Below are 21,951 nucleotides of genomic sequence, written 5' to 3'. Positions count from 1 at the left end.
ATTTTAAATCATTAAAATAAAACAAAAATGTTTATATTATTTTAATATATAAATAAATTGTATGCCAATTTTGAAAAAAATATATATTGACTTTTTCATTTTAAGTAATTTTAATGAAAATCAGGGAAAATATGGCCGTTTACAGGTATCTGTTCCCTAAGTATAATATAAACCGGAGTGGCGCAAAAGTTCCGCCCGAATAATTTGGCCCACCCTAGTGTGCATGCATATGTATACCGTGGAAATATTGCACCATATTTTTATGGCTTTTTAACTAAATTTATGATTGCTCTTAAGCTTTGAAGACAATATTTTAGTACCAACTGTTTGGTATGTTAGGGAGGGTGTGTCGGTTATTGTTTAAGGAATGCCATAAAACAGTTAAAATGGGTTAAGTTGAGGTTCTTAACCTTTTTCCTTTCACTCGTATTTTTCATCTTGAATTGAATAGCGATTGAATAGTTAGAAATGAATATCTTCTCTCAACTATTAGAAGTTAGTTGTGACGAATTTGTTGTGGGATGCAAAGCAGTTAGAATCATGTTTCGTTCATACAGCACAAAGACAACAACTACTTATAATACCTGTTCAGAGAGTAATGAACGATACGAGTTCCTTATAAAGCGTTTTCCAATAACAGGTGTTATAGCGCCGTAGCGCCGTCTTGTTGAAAATAAACGTTGTCCAGATCAATACCATCCAATTCCGGCCATAGAAAATCGTTAATCATCTCTCGATGGCTCCAGCTTTATTTTCGAAAAAGTAAGGTCCAATGACTCCGCCGGACCATACATCGCACCAAACAGTCACACGTTGAGGATAGAGAGGCTTTTCAACAATAACTCTTTCTGAATTTTCTGAGCCCCAGATCCGACAATTTTGCTTGTGGACGAAGCCAACGAGGTGGAAATTGGCCTCATCACTCAAGATGATTTTTCGATGGAATTCCGGATCATTTTCATGCATTTCAACGACCCAATCAGCAAAGACATGACGTTGTTGATGATCGGCGGGCTTGAGTTCTTGTGTTAACTAGACTTTATAAGCCTTAAGACCCAAATCTTTATGCAAAATACGGTGTAATGACGTTTGTGGAATGCCTAATTCCAAAGAACGACGAGGAATGGACAAACCTGGGTTTTCTTCAACACTTTCGGCTACAACAGCAGCATTTTCGGCTGTTCCTGCGCGACGCGCATGGGTTTAATTCTTCACATCACTAACTTGTCCCAACAGCTCGATTTTTCTCACCAATTTCTGTATTGCGGTCCGACAAGGTGCTTCACGATGACCCAAACTCCAAACTATCATAACAAAGAAAAAATCCAAAAAAAATCACAAGCGTTCCAAAGATCACATTGGTCATGTTTACCATGTATATATGTATGTATGTGCACTCCGAATGCCTCCTAGAATATTCGCCAAAAATAGCCAAATTTGTGAAAAACCCATGAATAGTACACGAAAAATGTGAAAATATTTTGGTTAAAAGTCAACGAAAATGATCAACCATGCAACGTCTGGGTTTTTTGCGAAGATAATAGGCACACATGTACATATGTACGTATAGGCATATGTCTATCCTATATTTTTCAAAAAATATGTATGCAAGATTTTACTCGTATTTGTTAGTTTGTTTGCCTGTCAGTTTGTTGTCTGTTCAGCATGATACCTGTCAGTCAGTTAGTCAGTCAGCCGGAGCGTTGCATAAGGCAAAAAAAAGTCAGTCAGTATCAGTATTCGTATGAAGTCATGGAAAACGGTAAAGGGCTAAGAGTACACACATGTAAAAACTGGCATGCAGCTCTCATGAAAAAATTGTCAGCACTGGTTGTGTTTGAAAAAGTAGTATGGAAGAGGTATGATTGATAGCTGATTTTAGAATATCAGAAGAAGAGTAATTTTGCAGATAAATAATGAAAATTAAAAAAATATTTTCATAAATATGTAAGAAAAATTCAGTAATTAAGTAATACTTTTGGCCAAGGCTGTGTATTCACCACTGCATGGAAAATTTAAAGAAAATGAAGCAAACTTCTTCGCTAGTGATGGAGGGCTCCAAGGATTCAAGAGGATTCGTCCCCTTAAAATATCGGGCGAAAAACTGTCTTCGCAACCTCAGCTAGTGGATCCATTTAAAGAAAAACTTAAAGCTAAAATGGTGGGATTGGAGCTGTGCAACGATCAGTTAAATAATGCAGATGAGTCGGGGTTATTCTGGAGACTTTTGTAGGAGAAAACGTACGCGTCAAGTTTGGAGAAGAGAGTCCCAGGGGTTAAGTCCGAGAAGCAGCGAATCACGTTTTTATGCTGTTCAAATGCCACTGGATCCCACAAGCTTAAGCTTTTGGTAATTGGAAAGGCGAAGAATCCACGCTGCTTTAAAAACTTTCAGTGTCTCACCGACTATAAGAGCTCGAAATCCGCCCGGATGACGTCGGCTATTTTCACGCAATGGTTTCATAAGTCATTTGTTCCACAGGTGAATATTCCTTTTAAGTTTTGTCCGATTTTTAAGGTTAACAGGTTGGTTTGATTTTAAGGTTACATCGTTTTTAAAGGAGAAACCTTACCAATTAAAGCCCAAATGAAGCTGAACTGACAACGGAGAATGGGCAAATTTCGGCAATATTTATGCCACCAAATGTTACTGTCCTCATTCAACCGATGAATCAGAATGCAATAAAAATCACTAAGTTGCATTACAAAAACAGCCTTCCAGCTTCAATAGCAGCGACAAAGTCTGATTTGCTCGAGTCGTTGAAAAAAATTAACTTAAAAACAGCTATAAATCTTTTGGATGCGGCTTGGTTTCGTGTTGGTGCAGCAACGTTAGCTAAGTGCTGGAATGCAATAAAAATCACTAAGTTGCATTACAGAAACAGCCTTCCAGCTTCAATAGCAGCGACAAAGTCTGATTTGCTCGAGTCGTTGAAAAAAATTATCTTAAAAACAGCTATAAATCTTTTGGGTGCGGCTTGGTTTCGTGTTGGTGCAGCAACGTTAGCTAAGTGCTGGAACATTATTTTAAATTTTGCGGTAAACAATGATGATCCCGAAGATTATGTTCCGTTGGCGGTTTTAAAAGAAAAATGGGAGGCTGAACTTCGCACCTTAAAGAGCAACACCGTCGATCTCCTAAGTAGTTTAAATCCTGAGATTCGTTCGCGGATATACTCAAAGATATGTACATATGTGGGTTATTGAAACAACTTTTTTTTATTAAAAATTTCAGATTGAATTCACGTTACCAGCCATTCATGAATGGAACGAAGATATCGAAGAGGGCAATGCAGATGACGATCATCAACAAGAGGACGAATCCGATGATGACAGCGTATCAGAGCAACTGGAGAAAATTAAGCCAATTGAAGCAGTTGAAATTTTCAACAAGGCGTTAATATGGGCTGGTCATGAAGACGTCGATCGAAATGATGTGAGTGTGCTAAGACGGTTAAGGGAGAAAGCTGTGCTTGAAGTTTTAGAAAAACAAAACCATCGTATGAGTTAATTTTCAATTAATATGTAACGAAAACAAAAATAAAATGTGAAAAAATATATCTACTTAGTCTTTTTGGGCATTCCAAAACGTGAACACTTTTGTTAACGTGAACTGCTTTGGTTTGAATTAGTTCACGTTATCGAGCGCGCGCTGTAATTGTTTTGTAATAGTACTTGACATCGGCATTCATGTGTAAAAATTTGAAATCAATTAAATAAATTTTAATATAAAAAAAAATATTCTAGAGAAAAAAGTGAAAACTCTGATACCAACTCCTTAAATCATACAACACAGAATTACAAAATGAAATACATATGTTACCATCGTATCTATTGTGGGTTCGAGTTCTCATTATCAAAGATGGAAGGCTTTCTTTTTAATATTTCACAACGTTACTTAAACATTAAAAGTAAATTAAAATAGTGTTTTTTACCTTACAAGAGTTGAACGGGAAATAATTTTTTACCTGAAAAAAGAATAATATAGTTTAGTTAGAAATTTTAAGGTACGTAATGTAATGAAAGCTTAGAGTAATAATAAACTAATTTGTCTTACTATTTACTACTATACTTATAGTAAATTTGTCTTAACTAATCAGCTTTTCTCATCTGGTGCGCATACAGTTTTAACACATGGGCTGAAAAGTCCGGGACCTAGCAAGTAGTTGGCACTAGTTCTTAGGTACTAACCTTAAAACGGCTGCTGTTAAAATTTCATGATATTCCATTCATTAGTTCGTGAGTTATTGTGCTAAGAGTCAGGCTACATTTGTTATTTTCAAAACAACGGATCAAAAATAATTCCTTGCTTTAATATTACACTACTTCTTGTTGGGAAAAAATACCGTTCAAGCGAAGCAATGGCTTCCCATAACATTATGGGAGCTCCCCTCCATCAGAAACAACAATAAAACGATGGTTTGCTGACTTCAAAAGTGGCCGAAGAGACACCGATGATGCACAAGGCAGTGGACGTCAAAATGAGGCGGTAACACCAGAAAACATAAAAAAAAATCCACAAAATCCTTTTGTATGATTGAAAATAGAAGTTGTGTGAGTTAGCTGATATCGTAAAGATATCACAAGAACGTGCTGGCTTTATATTGCATGAGCATTTGGCTATGAGACAATTGTGTTCAAAGTGGTTGCCTCGTTTGCCCACTGTTGACCAAGAACAAGAACGTATTGATGATTATGAGCAGTGTTTAGAACCGGAATTTTTGCGTCGATGTGTGACATGAAACATGGACTCATCACTTTACTCCGGAATCAAAACGATCATCACTTGGTGAACCTCGTCCAAAGCGTCCGAAAGCACAGCAATCGGCTGGAAAGGTTGTGGCCTCGGTATTTTGGGATTTGCGCGGTGTAATATTTATCGACTATCTTGAGAAGGGAAATATCATGAACAATGTGTAAATTATAAAGCATTCTTGGAGCGTTTGATGGCCGAAATTGGGAAGAAACATCCGCATATTTCAAAGACACAAAAATTTTGTTTCATCAAGACAACGCACAGTGTCACAAGTAAATCAAAATAATGGCAAAACTACATGAGTTGAAATTCGAATTGCTCCCACATCCACCGTATTCACTAGATTGGGGTCCCAGCGACTACTGGCTGTACGCAGACCTGAAAAAATGCTCGCTGGTAAAAAACTTCGCTCGAATGAAAAGGCTATCGCCTATTTCGAGGAAACAGACAAATCGTTCTATAAAAATGATATTGGAATGATAGAGCGTCGCAGGAATGATTGCGTTGTTTCGATGGAAATTAAGTTGGTGGGGAATTAAAGCTAATTTTAAGGAAAAAAATGTGTTCTCTTTGTTGGGCAAGGAACTTTTCAACCCATTTGTTGTAATAGGGACGGATCGATGTAGACTGCTTTCGCGGCTCTATTGTTTTGGCGCTAATGCCGGTTCAATCACTGACGCCAAACCACCGTGACCATAAATTATATAGTAAATGATTTAGTGGCAGAGAAGACATGAATTGGCCATCAAGATTGGTCGTTTTGGCTTAGCTAGACTTTTTCTTATGGAGTTTTCTGAAAACGAGGATCTATGCTAGTAAATCGCAATAACCGCACGAAGCCTTCAAATTCAATAAAACCCAAACGAAAAACCAAAAACATGAAATTAAATAATTTTCTAGATCCAGAAATCTGAGATCATGAAAAACCGGCGACATTTGCAAATTTGTTCGTCAAAAAAGTAGTCTATAAAAATACTTAATAAATAGCATTAATTGGTGACGATTTAGCTTTCATGAAACTAAAAATAAGATATTAAGATATTAAAATAAAAATAAAAATAGAAAATATTGTAAATTGAAAACTTTGAAGCTGTTTTGCTCGACATTTTGGTTTTTTGAGTTATGTGACTATCGAAGAAAACGGGCGAATTGTGCTTATGCGCCTGAAATAAGCTCTGTATACAAATTGTTCTGTTTTTGTTGGAATTCAAGCCTTTCTTTGTCCCTATATGAAAGCCTTAAACGACGCCTTCCAATGCTGTAAAAGTTTGAGAACACGCTCTTCTGGAACATACACGATTTTCTAGGCGTTTTGGTATTTCCCTGACCCAGCCAGCGCTGAATGTTTATAAAGTATGAGTAAATTGATTCCCTTGCTTTATGGGCTGGTCGGGCAGGTAAAAACTGCTCAAAAGTTGCTTTCGCATACCGCCCAGGTTTCACAAATATTAAAAATTGCCGGCTTTTTCCCCGACTGCAAAAAGCGGAGAGCACCAACTGCATGTGGCAACCGCAACAATCGGGGCCTTCAGTTTATTTTGCTTATATGTATGTATGTATGTAATCTAGTAGCGTAGCTGTTGTACAAAGTACTAAATATGCCTGTGTATATGTACGGCTACTTTTTTGCCTCTGCTGCCTCCAATTCTGTTTTGCTATCTGCCACGTTTTTCGTTTTTCCTTCATTGTTTTTGGGTACGAGTCATTGCAAATGGTTTTTGCTTTTCTTCATTGCTACGACTATTGCGGCTATGCTATTTTGCGGCGCATTTTGTAGTTATTGCATTTATTGTGTAATCAGCAGATAACGGCATTTAATGGCTGAATGGTTTTCTAGCGGCAACCGCAACGGCCGAACAACCGGGCGACGAGTCGGCCGCCAAGTCAATGCGCCTGCCTCCGCCGAATTAGTGGTATTTGCTTTTTTTTGTTGTTGTTGCTATTAGAGCAGAGCATTACGTTACGTTTCGTTGGCTGCCTTCGCGGTATTTGTTGCTGTGCGCACTTTTTTCCGTGCTAATGTTATTATTTTCATTGACTTTTTCGTTTATTTGTTATTGCTGTTGTTTTTCCACCCGTTCTTGTTGGTAGTTTGCGTTTTTCATTGTTGGCCGACAATTTTTGCTGCGTTATTGTTGTTGTTCACATAACACAGCCTATCAGTCGAGCACTAAGCTTGTCCGTTTGCTCTTTTTGTTTTTTTTTTTTGTTTTGTAGGCGCGTGTGTCGGCTGAGCTGCCTTGACTTAGTGGCGGCGGAAAACGGTTTTTCTCACGAACAATTTTCTTGATTTATATTCTTGAAATCGCTGGCGCTTCTTGTGCACTACGTACTCAGATACTAGTTATTAGTGTCATACAAAAACAACGCCAACTACATAACACCTATAAAAATTGCTTACTATGCGACTTAACTCAGGTTGATGTCATGACAAGTTTTTTACTAGACCAAGCCCATCAATGCTTTTGAAGATGTCCCTGATTGATTTGCATACATACATATTTAAGTGTTATTGACTATTAAGTTATAATTGAGGCAAAAACAACATTCGAAAACAAGATACCTCTGAAAATACTCGTAGTTACCAACCAGTTATATAAAACTGTTGAAAAAGAAAAATCGGTCCCGCGTCATTCAAGGGGTCACAAGGCAATTTTGCTACTCTATTGCTATACAGATGACTTGCATGTACGAGCATACGAGTGTGGTTATAAAATAAAAAGACTGGCGCAGTTGCATAATAATTAAACAAGTGCCAAATGCCTGTAGCACACACGACGTGTGATGAGCGGTAATTCGATACTTCTATCGAATACTTTGGTTTTTTAGCATAAACTTATACATACATACTACTGTGGACAAAAGAAATTTCGGTTGCGGAGACGTTTAGCATGTTGCAGAAGGCATTTGGTGATTCGACCATGTCGCAGAAAAATGTTTATAAGTGGTACAAAGTCTTCAAAGAGGGTCGAGAACGTGTTGATGACTTGGAGCGCTCCGGGCGACCATCGACGCCAACAGATGACCAACACGTCAATAAAGTGAAGGAGTTAGTGCTCAAAAATCGTCCGTTGACTGTTAAAGACCTTACTGATATGATCGGAATATCAGAAGGATCTGTGAAAACCATTTTGAAAGACCATTTGGGCCTACGAAAAGTCAAATCTCGTTTGGTACTGAAAACTCTCAATTTCTTGGAAAAAAGTCGTCGCGTTGATGTGTGATGTGTGAAACAATGCTTTCAGACTATCAGGACAAGCTCAAATGCATCATTACGGGAGATGAGACTTGGATTTATGTTTACGACCCTGAAACAACCGACCAATCAAGCGAATATCGTGCTAAAGGCGAGGCCAGACCCAAAAGAGCACGTCAAAGTCGTTCAAAAATAAAGGTGATGATGACAGTTTTTATCGATTTTCGTGGTGTGGTGCACTATGAAGTCCTTCCACCTGGCCAAACTGTTAATAAGGAATATTATTTGAGCGTTATGCGTCGTTTACGTGAAGCAATTCGTCTAAAAATACCAGAATTATGGGCCAACATCTCTTGGTTTTTGCATCACGATAATGCACCGTCTCACACTGCACTCGTTCTTGGTCACCATTTCGCCAAAAATTCCACGTATATCGTTCCGCAACCACCATATTCGCCTGATTTGGGTCCGTGTGACTTCTGGCTATTCTCAAAACTCAAGAGACCACTCCGGGGAACGCGATTCGAGTCGATTGAGGAGATAAAAGCTGAATCGAAGAAGGTGCTGATGGTTATACCGGAAATGGACTATTTGGCATGTTTCGGGGTTTCAAAAAATCGTTGGCCTAATTGTATTTCATCGAGAGCGGATTATTTTGAAGGGGATGAAATTGGTTTACAAGAATAAATAAAGATTTTTCATTTTACAATCAAATTCACCTTACTTTTTGCCCACAGTTTTATATCACATTTTCACTTATGAGATTTATTTGTCCTTTTGTCAGTGAGCTAAAAAATTCATCTCGCCCAAAAGATGGAATTAAATCGTGGATTAACGAAGGCGGATAGCCACAATGAAATGCTTGTATAATACGAGCTCCAACGTGGCCGTCTAAGCTTGCAGGTTGAATTTCAAGAAGATCGTCCAAAAGCTGTTGTAGTGTCAGAAAAAATCAATGCTGTGCGTTAACTGATAATGAAGATCTGCATAAGACATACCGCAAGATAGAGGCAACCTTGGGTATTAGTGGGGCTAAGAGGCATTCAATATTGCATGTAGATTTGGTCGTCAAGAAGATTTGTTCTTGTTGATTACCGCGCGATTTGATAATTGCCCAAAAAAGTACTTCTGTCAATGTGTGAATATGTGGAAAAATCGATCTTTGGGTGATCCAAGACGAGGTTAAGGGGTTACATACGTCCGGAATTCCCAAGAAATCGATTTTTTTGTTGACGGATGATTATGCTTTATAGATTTAGGCGTATTTCTCTGGAACTCGACTGTAAAAATTCCCCATAGATACCAAGTTATGGTAGAAAATGTAACTGCCCGACGAGAATTTGATGCCCACAGGTAGCTGCCCTTCGTTTGAGGCAGCCGACCTCGAGCGAAATGCATCTGAAAGTTTACACTTGTTTTTCTCGAAACTACTTTTTCCAGCACGGTTTGCATGATAGCTCGGAAAGTTCTTAATATTTTTTTATTCGGTTTTTTTTTTTAATATTCGAAACTATTTTCTCTATAGTTGTAGTGTCGGATTTTTGAATTTCGAAAAATTTTGCAATTTACGGCATTTTAAAAAAACATTTTTTAACAAAAATTTTGCAATTTACGGCATGCATATTTTTGTTAAAAAATGTTTTTTTTAAATGCCGTAAATTGCAAAGTTTTTCGAAACTCAAAAATCCGGCCGAACGGACTATAACTACAACCTTATTTTACAAGAATTTCTTTACTTTTACAGATCCATCAACGTTTCGAGGAGAAATGATGCAGACCGTGGAGAAACTTTTTCTTCATTGTACTTGGGGTCACGTGATTTTTTATATACTAATTTTTGTAAAGAAAAATTAAAATAACTTTTTTTATAAACTTTAAGTACTAAAAAACAATGCTACTAAAAACAGTATTTCTTTTAAGGCATTTTTGGCGCTACTGGATGCATGTAATCCCTTAATCCAACAAAAGTTGTTCCCGGAAGTTGAAGAAGCACCCCAAAGGAAATGACGGCCTGTTTTTCGGAAAATCTGGTCAAATCGCAACGGCACAGACAAAAAAACTTAGAACTATAAATTCTGAGTGGTAATACAACCATTTGTTTGCCAAGAGTTTTCGGTGAATCAACCGCCGCAGACAAATCATCCTTCACCAAGACAATGCGAGCTCTCACGTATTGGCTCACACAAGAGAGTTTTTGAACACGCAAAAGATCGAATTATGGTGTCATCCGCCTTATAGTCCTAATTTGGTATTTAGTGCTTTCTGATTTCCTTTTGTTCCTGTACATCGAAATAAAATGGCAGGTGCACGTTTTTCAACACCTGAAGAAGCACCTTTAAACAGCTCGATTTGAAGGTATTCACTTCTGAGTGGCAAAAGTGGTTTTACAACTGGTTGAAGCGAATGTAGCAGCGAATTGACATCCAAGGGGAATATTTTCAAAAACAGCCAAGCCAATTTCACTATTATTTTGCTGTGTTTTCATTATTCGGGGCAAAATTTAAAAGGCAGCCCCGTAATTATACGTTACAAATACGCACAATGCAACTGTTTAGGGTTATTTTTATAAATAAATTCTTTCACTGAAAAATTACAAAATTTATTTAGGTCCAAAATTGTTTCTATGAATGACCGATCCACACCAAATGTCCTCTATTTCTTTCCCAAATAATTACGAAACGCTTCGCTTTTTTGTGGCATCACCTTAAAGGAAAATTCAGAAAGGGCAACATTGGTTTGAGGTACTACTAAGAATCAATGTTGACATTTTGAAAATAATATAATGCTTAACTTAACCCCGACCTCGCCTCGAAAAGCTCAAAACACTTCCTTTGTACATATTTGCATGTTCACTTAACAATCAAAACTGTCTTTCTGACCATAATCTCAAAAATTTGAGTAATAATAATTTTTCATTTTTGGACTACTTTTCAATAAATCCCATACATATAATTTTTGTATACTTTTTTCTACGAGAGTCGTTCGAAAAGTCTGTGCAAAGTCAGAGAGATGGCACTACTGTCGTCACATCACTAAAGCGCACCAGCTCCCGCCTCAGCAGTTGTGGCCGCAAATTTAATAGAGATATGGTTCCAACTCGTTTCACATCCGCTCTATACTCCAGATTTGGCTCTCTCGGATCCCTTGGACTACTATACTTTACCCACTTTGAAGAAATGCCTGATAGGAAAAAGATTTTAGGAGATTGCAGAAACGAATAGCAATTTTTTAGACTTGGAAAAATCCTATTATTCCGAAGAGATACAAAAACTAGAACAGCGTTGGACGAAGTCTATAAGCCTAAAAGGAAACTGTGTTGAAAAACTAAACCCCAAACAATTAAACATTTTTTTTATTTTCGAACGAACTTTTCAAATCTTCGTATAGTCACCTGTAACTTGCGCTTTGTTGTGAAAAAGTCAATGGAATATAAAACTAAAAAAAAAAAAATAAAATAAAATAAAACTAAATATCCCGAAAAATTCTAAATATTCTGATTAAAAAGTTGAGTTTTAGTGGAATTTGCAACTTTTTTTTACAAAGTTTGAAACTTTGCGTTATATGGCTTTTGTTGTAGCATGAACTATTATATATTTTTGTAAAATTTTTTCGGTAGTCACAGAGGTTGTGGGTTCGAGTCCCACGTAAAGCACGGTTCTCGCACTTTTTCAAACTTACCTACTTTCCTAGTTTCTAAAGCAAAAAAAAAAAATTAAAAAAACCTTTCCTCAATCCCAAAAACCTAAACCTTCCAAAAAAGTCAGCGCATTACTTGCATTGTGGCTGCTAAAACAAGCAAAAAATAAAAGGAAAAATACATAGTTACTTATTGCATCAGTGGCGCCATCATTGCATTCAGAGGAAGCGGGCAATCGCGATAATAGCGCAGACACAGCAAATTTAGCTAAGTCCTCAACCATCTGTGTGATTCTTCTGCCAGAAAAATGTGAAACACAGATGGCGCTCCAAGCAGTTAGAAGGCGTTCTTCCTAAGCAACGACAGGTGGACAATACCACTATTTAGGACTGGTAGCGGCAGGCTAATCACCTACCCAGCCAGAGAGCAAAAATAGATTAACGAAACCAAAGCAAGACTGAGTCTTGTCGAGGCCCTATGCTCCCGAGTGGAGTGAACAAGGAAAAAATATATATATTATATTCTTGCAACCGAGTGTTTATGAGGAGAAATCGTAGGGGCACGAATTAGCAGTGGATAGGACAACTTCTGTTAGGTGTTTGGGCGACCTGCTCCTCTTATTTGTGGCGTTCATCATAAGCTGACTCCGAACGGCATATATCTACTACTTTAAGAGGCTTCAAATCAATGTTTAAATATAAAGTAAAATATTAAAACTTAGAGTGCCTTGAGGCCGTGCAACCGTTTTCTTACCAGTTTAAAATTTGTTAGGTTGATTCAACTCATCGAAAGGAAAAGAACTAAGTGTACCACATTTTAATATTGAACACTTCTTTTTGAAGACACCCTTTAGAATTTCTATGAAAACTTTTTATATTCTTTATTTTTTCAACTCTTTAGAGCACTTATTTGACAGCAGGCAAGAAAATTATAAATTCAGTGCTGCCAAAGTTACATGCAACACGCGACTTGTTGCTTTGAGCAAGTCGCTAACCGATTGGCGGATCGAAAGAAGTTTATATTACGTGGATTATATTGTAATATTTTAATTAAAAAAAAAAATAAATAATTGGCGCGTACACTTCTGTTAGGTGTTTGGCCGAGCTCCCCCTCCTATTTGTGGTGTGCGTCTTGATGTTGTTCCACAAATGGAGGGACCTACAGTTTCAAGCCGACTCCGAACGGCAGATATTTTCTTTTTTATGAGGAGCTTTTTCATGGCAGAAATACACTCGGAGGTTTGCCATTGCCTGCCGAGGGGCGACCGCTATTAGAAAAATGTTTTTATTAATTTTGCTTTCACAGAGATTCGAACCAACGACCTCTCTGTGAATTCCGAATGGTAATCACGCACCAACCCATTCGGCTACGGCGGCCGATTATTAATCACCAATAATCAGCTGTGCCAGCAGCAGAATGCAAGCATTGAGTTCCTGTTTTCGATATGGTGAAAAATTGCGGCATTCAGTCTTTAATCTTTAGTGAGCAATATTAAAAGAATAGGAATAAAAAAAGTATTCCCACAAAGGCGCATAAAAACTTTTAGCCAGGTGCTACTCAACCAAATGAGTCTGTTAACGCAAATTCGGTCCGCTTTCACAGAAGGAAAGAAAAATTTTTATTTCATTGAAATTTTAATTTGCTAACTTGACTTTCAACTCATTCTCAAGCATTTTTATAATTGGACACTTAACATTCGCCGATGTATTGATGCACCAAATCTCTACTCGTACTTATAATTGCAGAAATGTACGGGGATAAAAAATTGGATTTGAAAACAAAGATTAATTGTTGCTGTGCGCTAATTTCATTTGCACTTTCGCTACTGACCAAGTCTCATATGAGTTGAAGCAGCGAAAGGGTTGCCAATTTTTCTGAATTCTCATAAAAATGTTTATATTTCAAAGTTTATATTTCAAAAGGATATAATAGTTTTTATAGACTAATGCTTCGGTGAAAGGAAAAGTCAAAGCTGCTGCAAAAGTGTCTGATAGCCAAAGGAACAGAATGGCTGACAAAATTTTGGGGTGGAGAATAAGTTCGTAGCGTTTTTAAATTTTCTTTTATTTACCCTTCTCGTTTGGAAAAGGGTAAGTATTCATTCGATAGAACTCTTTCTGCTCTACAAAGCTATGTTAATTGTATTTTTAAGTTATTTATGAATACCCATAAGGAAAAACTCAACACTTTCAACAGCTGTCTTCTTTACTTTTCATCGAGGTCGAAATCCTGACGAAGAAACACGACGCATTTGTGACGTATATGGAGATAGTGTCATAAGCGAGTCTACAGCACGGAAATGGTTTGCAAATTTCAAAAATGGCGGCATTGACGTCCATGACACGTCCCACAACGGAACGTCTCAAATTACTTTTGAAGGAGAACGGCCGCCAAACCAGTTGTGAATTAGCGGAATAAATGAACTGCGATCACAAGACGATTCTCAATTTCACCTTCATTCAATGGGATTTACCGAAATTTTGGGAGCTTGGGTGCCTAACGAGCTCAACGAAAAAAACGATGATTCGCCCGCCAGCGAGCAATATGCGGTCATAAATAGCGATTAACGACTTTTTGATGACGGAAATTGAAGCGCGTGATCTCCACAACATTTGATTCCAACAAGACGGCGCTACTTGACATGGAACTCGTGAAAGAAGGGATTTACTGCGTCGTCGTTTCGCTGAGCAATTTATTTCTCGCCTCGGACCAGTGGATTGGCCTCGAAGATCGTGTGGTATCAAACCTTTGGAATTTTATTTGTGGGGATATCGAAAGCCTACATAGCCTACATTCTTTGTGTACAAACCAGCTTCGATTGAGGCATTGGAAGCCAACATTACTAAAAATTTTCACGAGATGCCGACCGAAGTCCTCAGGCGAGTCATTCAAAATTGATGTTTACGGATGGCCGACCGACCAACATTTGAAAATGATTACCACTAAAAAGTAAATTTCAATAATGCTTCTACACAAAAATTATAAAAATTGCCCAATCAATTCGAATTTTCGTTGTTTTATTTTTGTTTGAAATACAATACCTCTAAATTGATCAGGTTTATAATAAAAAAGCAGATATTAAAAGAAGAAATTTCTTGTAAATTAAATAAAAATCGATTGATTTCAATACCTGGCCGAGCGGAGCGATACTGTTGAAAATAAGAGAACGGATGCGGTTTCTCGTGAAGAGAGAAACATTATTTTTATAAAATCTTTAGAAAGTATTGAAATAGCATTGACATTTTAATTACATGTTTTAATTACGCGTCTTACAGTGGACACAATTAATAATTGAAGAACCTTAAAAAAGTCTTTGCTATTTTGCAAACCGATGGCAAAACAAAATTGCATTTATTATTTTCACTGCTAGCAGCAGCCTGCTGTGGTTTTGGTTAGAAATCAAACTCCAAGGTAGCCATGAAATGCCGCACAGCTCTTAACGAGATGGCTGAGTCATTTCGCCCAAGGCTAACATGGGATCCTAGCCATCCCGACATTGAGGGAAACTACAGATCCGATGAACTAGCGAAACTCGGCACCAAATTGACCGATGAGTACATAGAAAAAGACCTAGGCATGCACTTACAAACATGTAAGCTACTCATCCTTGAAGAAATCGTAAGAACAGCGAACGAAATATGGCGTAATGAAACCACCTGCAAAATTACCCGACAATTGTGGCCGATTTTCAATGCTAAACGCAAAAAATGTCTGCTAAGCCAAAATGAACACAGTCTTAGCACACTGATCTCAGTCCGAAAGGGGCACTGCCTGATAGGTAGACACGCCTAAAGGATGGGTGCGCAAACACATGACTTCTGTAGAATTTGTCTAGATGAGGTCGAGGAAGAGACAGTCTCGCATCTACTGTGCCACTATCCTGTTCTATCCAGACGTAGGTTTATTATTCTAGGTAAAAAATTTTTTAATGAGTTGAAAGATCTCAGTTTTGCAGAAATCAGGGATATTCTAATCTATTTTTGAAAAGTACAAACTGGTTTTAGGAGAGATAGGGACAAGCTCCCTCGCGGCATCACAATGGGCTATAAGCCTGAGAGTGTCCCACAGGACAGCCGCTTCAGCTCAAGCTTACCTAACCGGCAGTTTACCTTCCGATAAGCTATATCAGAATTTAACAAACAGATGCTCACTAACCGGACACTGAAAACCCATTATTTTAGTTATCCACGATTCGGACCTTGAAGAAACGGCCTTCAAATTCTTATAACATAATTGCATGAATTAAGAATATAAGCAGTATATTAAGTATTAAGTATAAGATCCATTTTCATCAGGTGTCTTAATAAATAAAGAATAAGTGACGAGTGACAAAAATTCGTGAACTCATTTTATATTCCATTTCTGCGGCACTTTCACGCACACATACGTTCATACATCCATGTATACTGTATATATGCATGATTATGTTCATATGTATGCATGTGGAAAAATGATAAGAAAATGTGATTTTCTGATGGTCTTGTTTACAAAATATATTTTCACAAGGCGCCTGCGTAATCTGCACGAATTGGGGCGCTTAATAAATAATGAGGATTTTGAAGAGATAATGAGTTAGTGCTGCCAAGCATGTATTTTAATTAATATTGGTGTGATAAGTCACGATCTTAGGCTTAACTCTATTTATATGTGCTATTTATAAAGAATTTAAATACAATTACAATCTGCTGAAGAGTGATTCCGAAGCTGATTTAATTAGCGTTCGGCATTGATAAAATTGAAAAAAAAAAGAAAATTCATTTTGTTTTCAAATTTTCAATTGTAATGAAAACGAATAGATAAATTTGATTAATGGAAAGTGATAGTAAACATAAATTTGTGTAGTAAAAAATGAGTACAGCAATCGATTGAGTATTTTTTGGGTTAAGGGGTATATACAGTTAATGTATATACATACATTATGTTAGGGGTATATACAGTTTTTCTTAATGTACATATATATAAAGGGTTTCCAATAAGAGGTGCTATTTTGATATTCAAACAAAAATGCTAATATAACTGATCGGATGTTTATTTCATTATAAAGCGGAAGGTATGCCGTTAATAGTGGAAAATAATATCAAGCAAATGACCACCACGACCACGCTTACAGGACAATATCCTTTTCATGCAATTTCCCATAACCTAATTGCAAAGTGGCTGCTCTACGTCCTCGATAGCCTCACGAATACGATATTTGGGGTTTTGAATCGACCCTGGGTTATTGGCGTAGACCTCCCCTTTCACGTGGCCCCCAAAAAAAAAGTCAGAAGGTGTTGAATCACAAGATATCGGGATATCGGTGGCCAATTGTGATCACCCTTCGAGAGATAACACGGTCCGGAAACTTTTCCCGTAAATGATCAATGGTTTCTTTGCTTGTGTGGCACGTAGCACCGTCTTGTTGAAAATAAACGTTGTCCAGATCAATACCATCCAATTCCGGCCATAAAAAATAGTTAATCATCTCTCGATAGCGCAATCCATTCCAAAATAACACCTGTTATTGGAAAACCCTTTATTTAAGAATGCGCACACAAAATTTAATATCGTTCCGGTGAATATTTTTGAAGTTACACGCAAATTTGAAAAGGTGTTTCCTATCCTATATAGAATGCTTTTCAACGTCCACTTTAAACACGTTTTTCTCAAAATGATGCTTTCAAAGTCGGTGACCAACATTTCTCGAAAACGGCTAAACCGATTAGTCTCAAATTTTAACTCGAGTATATTTAAGAAGATATTTTCTACAAAATTAATCGAAGATTTTTTCTCACCGCTAAAATATTTTTTTTTTTATAAAAAATCGAAGCCCGAAATTTTAGTCAAAAATCTATTTTTTTGTTTTTGAGAAACCGCCATTTATTAAAGAAATTTTTTTTTTTCCTTTTTCCTTCGATTAATTACTATATTTAACTTTACTTTAGCGAAATCTGTTTGGTCTTTTAATATTTCAGAGGATCCAGTTCAGAGATATGGTGCTCACCGTAAAAACGTCTTTTTTGAGAGGAGCTCCCGGAGATCAGCTTTAGCTCCTTTCCAAATTAATATTTCTAATACTAAGACTAAGCCGCCGTAGCCGAACGGGTTGTATTTGTGCTATGAAAAAGCTCCTCATGAAAAAAATGTGCCGTTCGGAGTCGGCTTAAAACTGTAGGTCCCTCCATTTGTGGAACAACATCAAGACGCACACCACAAATAGTACGAGGAGCTTGGTCAAACACCCAATAAAGAGTGTACGCGCCAATTATATAATATATATATATATACGAGGTGTGTTCAAAAAGTATCGCGAATTTTATGTTTTTTTTTCAAAAATTATTTTTTATTCATTAATATATATTTTGTCTCCTTCAAAGTAATCCCCATGAGATATTTTGCACTTGTGAAAACGTTTTTTCCAATATTCGAAGCACTTCAAAAAATCATTTTTTTTATCTGGTTCAGTTCCTCCTTCGATGCCGTCTTTATCTCGTTAATCTTAGCGTAGCGTCGTCCTTTCATGGGCCTCTTCAGTTTCGGGAACAACAAAAAGGCACAGGGGGCCAGATCTGGGGAATACGGTGGCTGTGGCATCACTAGTGTGTTGTTTTTTGCCAAAAAGTCGCTTATAAGCAACGATGTGTGACCAGGGACGTTATCGTGATGCAAGAGCCAATTTTTGTTCTTCCACAAATCCGGGCGTTTCTCGTTTCTGGCGGATTGCTTAGCGCGAATTGTGCATAACTTGCAGGTAATATTCCTTATTGACCACTTTACCCTGTGGCAAGAACTAATGATGCACAACGCCCCTGCAATCGAAGAAAACGGTAAGCAAAACTCTTACTTTCGACCGAACTTGGCGCACTTTTTTCGGTCTTGGTTCGTGCGGCAGCTTCCACTGAGTTGATTGAGCTTTGCTTTCCAGGTCATAACCATAAACCCACGATTCTTCACCAGTTATGACCCTCAGGAGCAAATTTGGGTCGTGGCGGACAGAGTCCCACATCTCATTAGAAATGTTCATGCGATGCTGCTGTTGGTCGAAATTGAGCAGTTTTGGTACGAATTTGGGGCGACCCGTCTCATGACTAAATCATTGTGTCTAGGTTCTCAGCAACTTCTCTAAAAGTGATTCGACGATTGGCCAATACCATTTTCTTCACTTCATCAATTTTTTAGTCTGTTTTTGAAGTGCTCGGGCGTCCGTCACGCATTGCGTCGTTCACATCTTCTCGGTCTTCTGAGAACCGATAAACGTTGCTTTGTTCCAAAGTAGCTTCTCCGTATGACACAGTCAACATTCGGAATGCATCCGCGCACTTAATTTCGTTTTTCACACAAAATTTGATACAGGTTCCTTGATCCATCTTTTTGAATAGTAAAAATCGAAGACGAGCCGAAACACGTGCAAGCAAAGCAGCTGTCAACAATTAACTGAACATTCAAAATGGCCGAACTCGTCGGCATGAGTGAGAGACATGAGTTTCAACATATCGCCAAAAAAAAGTCGAAATTCGAATATACGTAAAGTGCGAAATTTCAAAATTCACGACACTTTTTGAACACACCTCGTATATAAACGTATTTCTGAGAGAATTTCGGATATCTCTCTTGGAATTGCGCCACTGACCTCATTGGTTCCCATAGCCACATCCAGCGGCCCTCTGATATATTGTAGTTCTGAGCTTGTTGCCTTGGTTTAGAAGCTCAACGAGCGTTTAGTTAAATGCTTTATTTTTTGTTCTTGAAATTGTTGAAATTTTCAGTTTTTGTAATAATTTTCTAATTTATTGATTAAATTAACAAAAAATCTTTTTTTCGGTCAACTTTAACATACAAATTCGCTTTGTCCATGCGACGAAGAAATGCCATCTACGGTTAAAAAAAGAATTCACTATAACTGGAATCTCTATTCTCGTGACCGGAATGAAATCGACCGACTTGGCGCATTTCGAACTGCAGCACCTACGCCTGTGATCGACACCTCGGCCGTTGCCTTGTCTCACTGGCATAGGAACATTCATTGCTGTATACGTTAACTCGAATTTATCCACAGCCTGTCGGGTGTGACTATTATTGAAACTGACATTTCGGCTCATAATTGCGCGCACCAACACGGAATTTTGGCAGCAATTTTTGAATAATTTTCAAATGTTGCTCATTCAATCTTCTCCAGTAAATACATAAATTGTTATGTCCTTATTTAAGAACCAGATTTGTATGTATGTCTGACTGCATCATCTCGGTAAACGGTGCAACGATTGGTCATTACGACCTTCTTCTCTGCTCTTAATTTTTTTCATTGTTTCATTGAGTGGTAGGCTGCAGACAGCCAGTAAATGTTGTGGAAGGTGGTGAAAGACTGACGTTTACATGCGCATACCTACATATATTACATATGTATGTATGTGTGTACATGCATATCCGTAATGTAAAGTACACGCTGTAACATGGAATAATTTCCGATAATTTGCTTTGACAAGTTAATCGCTGCAATTTGCATGGAAATTTATCATAATTCCAAGCAACATGTACGTATGTATGTGCATGTATACGTCTTCACATGCACACTGAAATGTGTAACTGTATGTGTGTATGCAATACATAAAGCTCGCACTCATAAATGCAACATTCATGTGATTGCTCCACCGGGCTGAGTTGCTGGTTAGCTCCCTTTGTGAAAGGGGTGGGCCATGCGCGCTAGTTATGCCCGTTGTTATTTGCATGTGCGTGTGTGTGTGTGCGCGTTCACACGTACTTGTGCACAGGAAGCGAAATTTTTTCGTTTAGTTACAAAAACTCACTCACTTACTTAAAAACTTCAAGCACTAACAACATGCCGCACGCACAGTTACGTAGAAATTCAATTTAGTCGACGCCGCTGCTGCTCAACATAATTGCTTTGTGGCGAGGCTATGATGCTGCACGACCGGTGCCACTCGCTCCGGCAACGCTTTCATGGAAGTGCAAAAATGCGCACAAAACGTCAACGATAAGCTTTTACAACAAGATAAGATAGTTTGCATATCTGGCGGATCGCACCGCGGCAAGCAGTCAAGACGGCCACGAAGCGCTGCCTCTCAGCAATCAGCAATCAGCAACTGCCAATGAACATAGTAGCATACATATGTATGTACATGTGCATGTGTGTGTGTTTGTGTTTGTGTTTCAGTTGGCAGCATAATGATGACTTGTTGCTTTTTTGCAGAGAAGGGGTGATACAACCGCGGTAGCGGCTATAAATGATGTTGCCACTTGCAGCAATGTACTGGTTGTACCGCGGAAATGCAGTCAATTCAACCAGTTTTTTTTTTTTAATTTTTTATTACGATCGAAGCAGAAATGAAAAGCCACTTAATTTTACGTGAAAAGGAAGCATCAACGCGCCACAACAAGTAAAACGAACAGACCGTCAGCAAGTCGGTGTGTCCGTCAGTAAGGCAGGCAGGCAGGCAGGCATCAACAACAGTAGCAAAAGTGGTCACACAACAAGTAGGAAATATAAGAAACACGTAAATATAATAAGTAAGCAAAAAACAAAAAAATAAAAAATAAAAATTGCCAACAACACTTGCACTCACAACAAAGTTGCAAGTTTGTTGGCAGCGCGTGCGCTTTACGCTCTTTCTAATGCATTAAGGAGGTACCAGCAAAGACGAGTGCACAAATTTTACGAGTAGTGATTTTGTTTGTGAGGCACTGACAGAATTATGAATATAAAATATGTTGGTTCATAATGAAGATTATGTTGATGATTATGAAGATGATAAAAATGGCAACGTCGAAGGTGATGGAGTGGTAATGCAACCTCGTGTTGATTAAAATCTTGTTGGAGTAGTGAATCTGTTAGTGCTGGCCGATGCGGAGTAATACGAGTATGTTGGCAGGAGGATCCCATTAATTGTGCAGCACACTTTGGCTAAATTAGTTAGCAATCTGCTGCTACTTTGCGCTACTCTGGCACAAGTTTGGTTGGCAGTTCTTTACTGTGTAGCAAATGCGTAATAGTCAAGCATAAATATTACAAGAATTTGCGAAAGCGCGGGGTTGTCAGCAAAGACATACGGTCTGGAATTTGTGTCACCGAAGTAGCCGAATAATATCGCCAATTAAAACAAACAACAACTTGATAACTGAAATTGGCACAGCATCGATTGCTTAAAAGTCGCATAGCGCGCCACCCAGCTGACAGCAAATATCCCCCAAGAAACTTTAGGGTCACAAAACATAAGTAATCATGGCTTTGAAGCGTTCTCTGTTGGCCAATATGGCTTTTACATCAGTATTTTCGCTAAAAATTCACCCTTAAGTCTACACCGAACAGTCGTTCCTTATAGTTGCTTTGGCTTCTGGTAATCAGATGTTTGTCTTCTGATCTCTAGA

This window comes from Anastrepha ludens, chromosome 5, assembly GCF_028408465.1.
Source record: "Anastrepha ludens isolate Willacy chromosome 5, idAnaLude1.1, whole genome shotgun sequence".
Taxonomy (NCBI): Eukaryota; Metazoa; Arthropoda; class Insecta; order Diptera; family Tephritidae; genus Anastrepha; species Anastrepha ludens.
The sequence above is the reverse complement of the archived record's forward strand: the minus strand, read 5'-3'. Positions refer to the sequence as shown.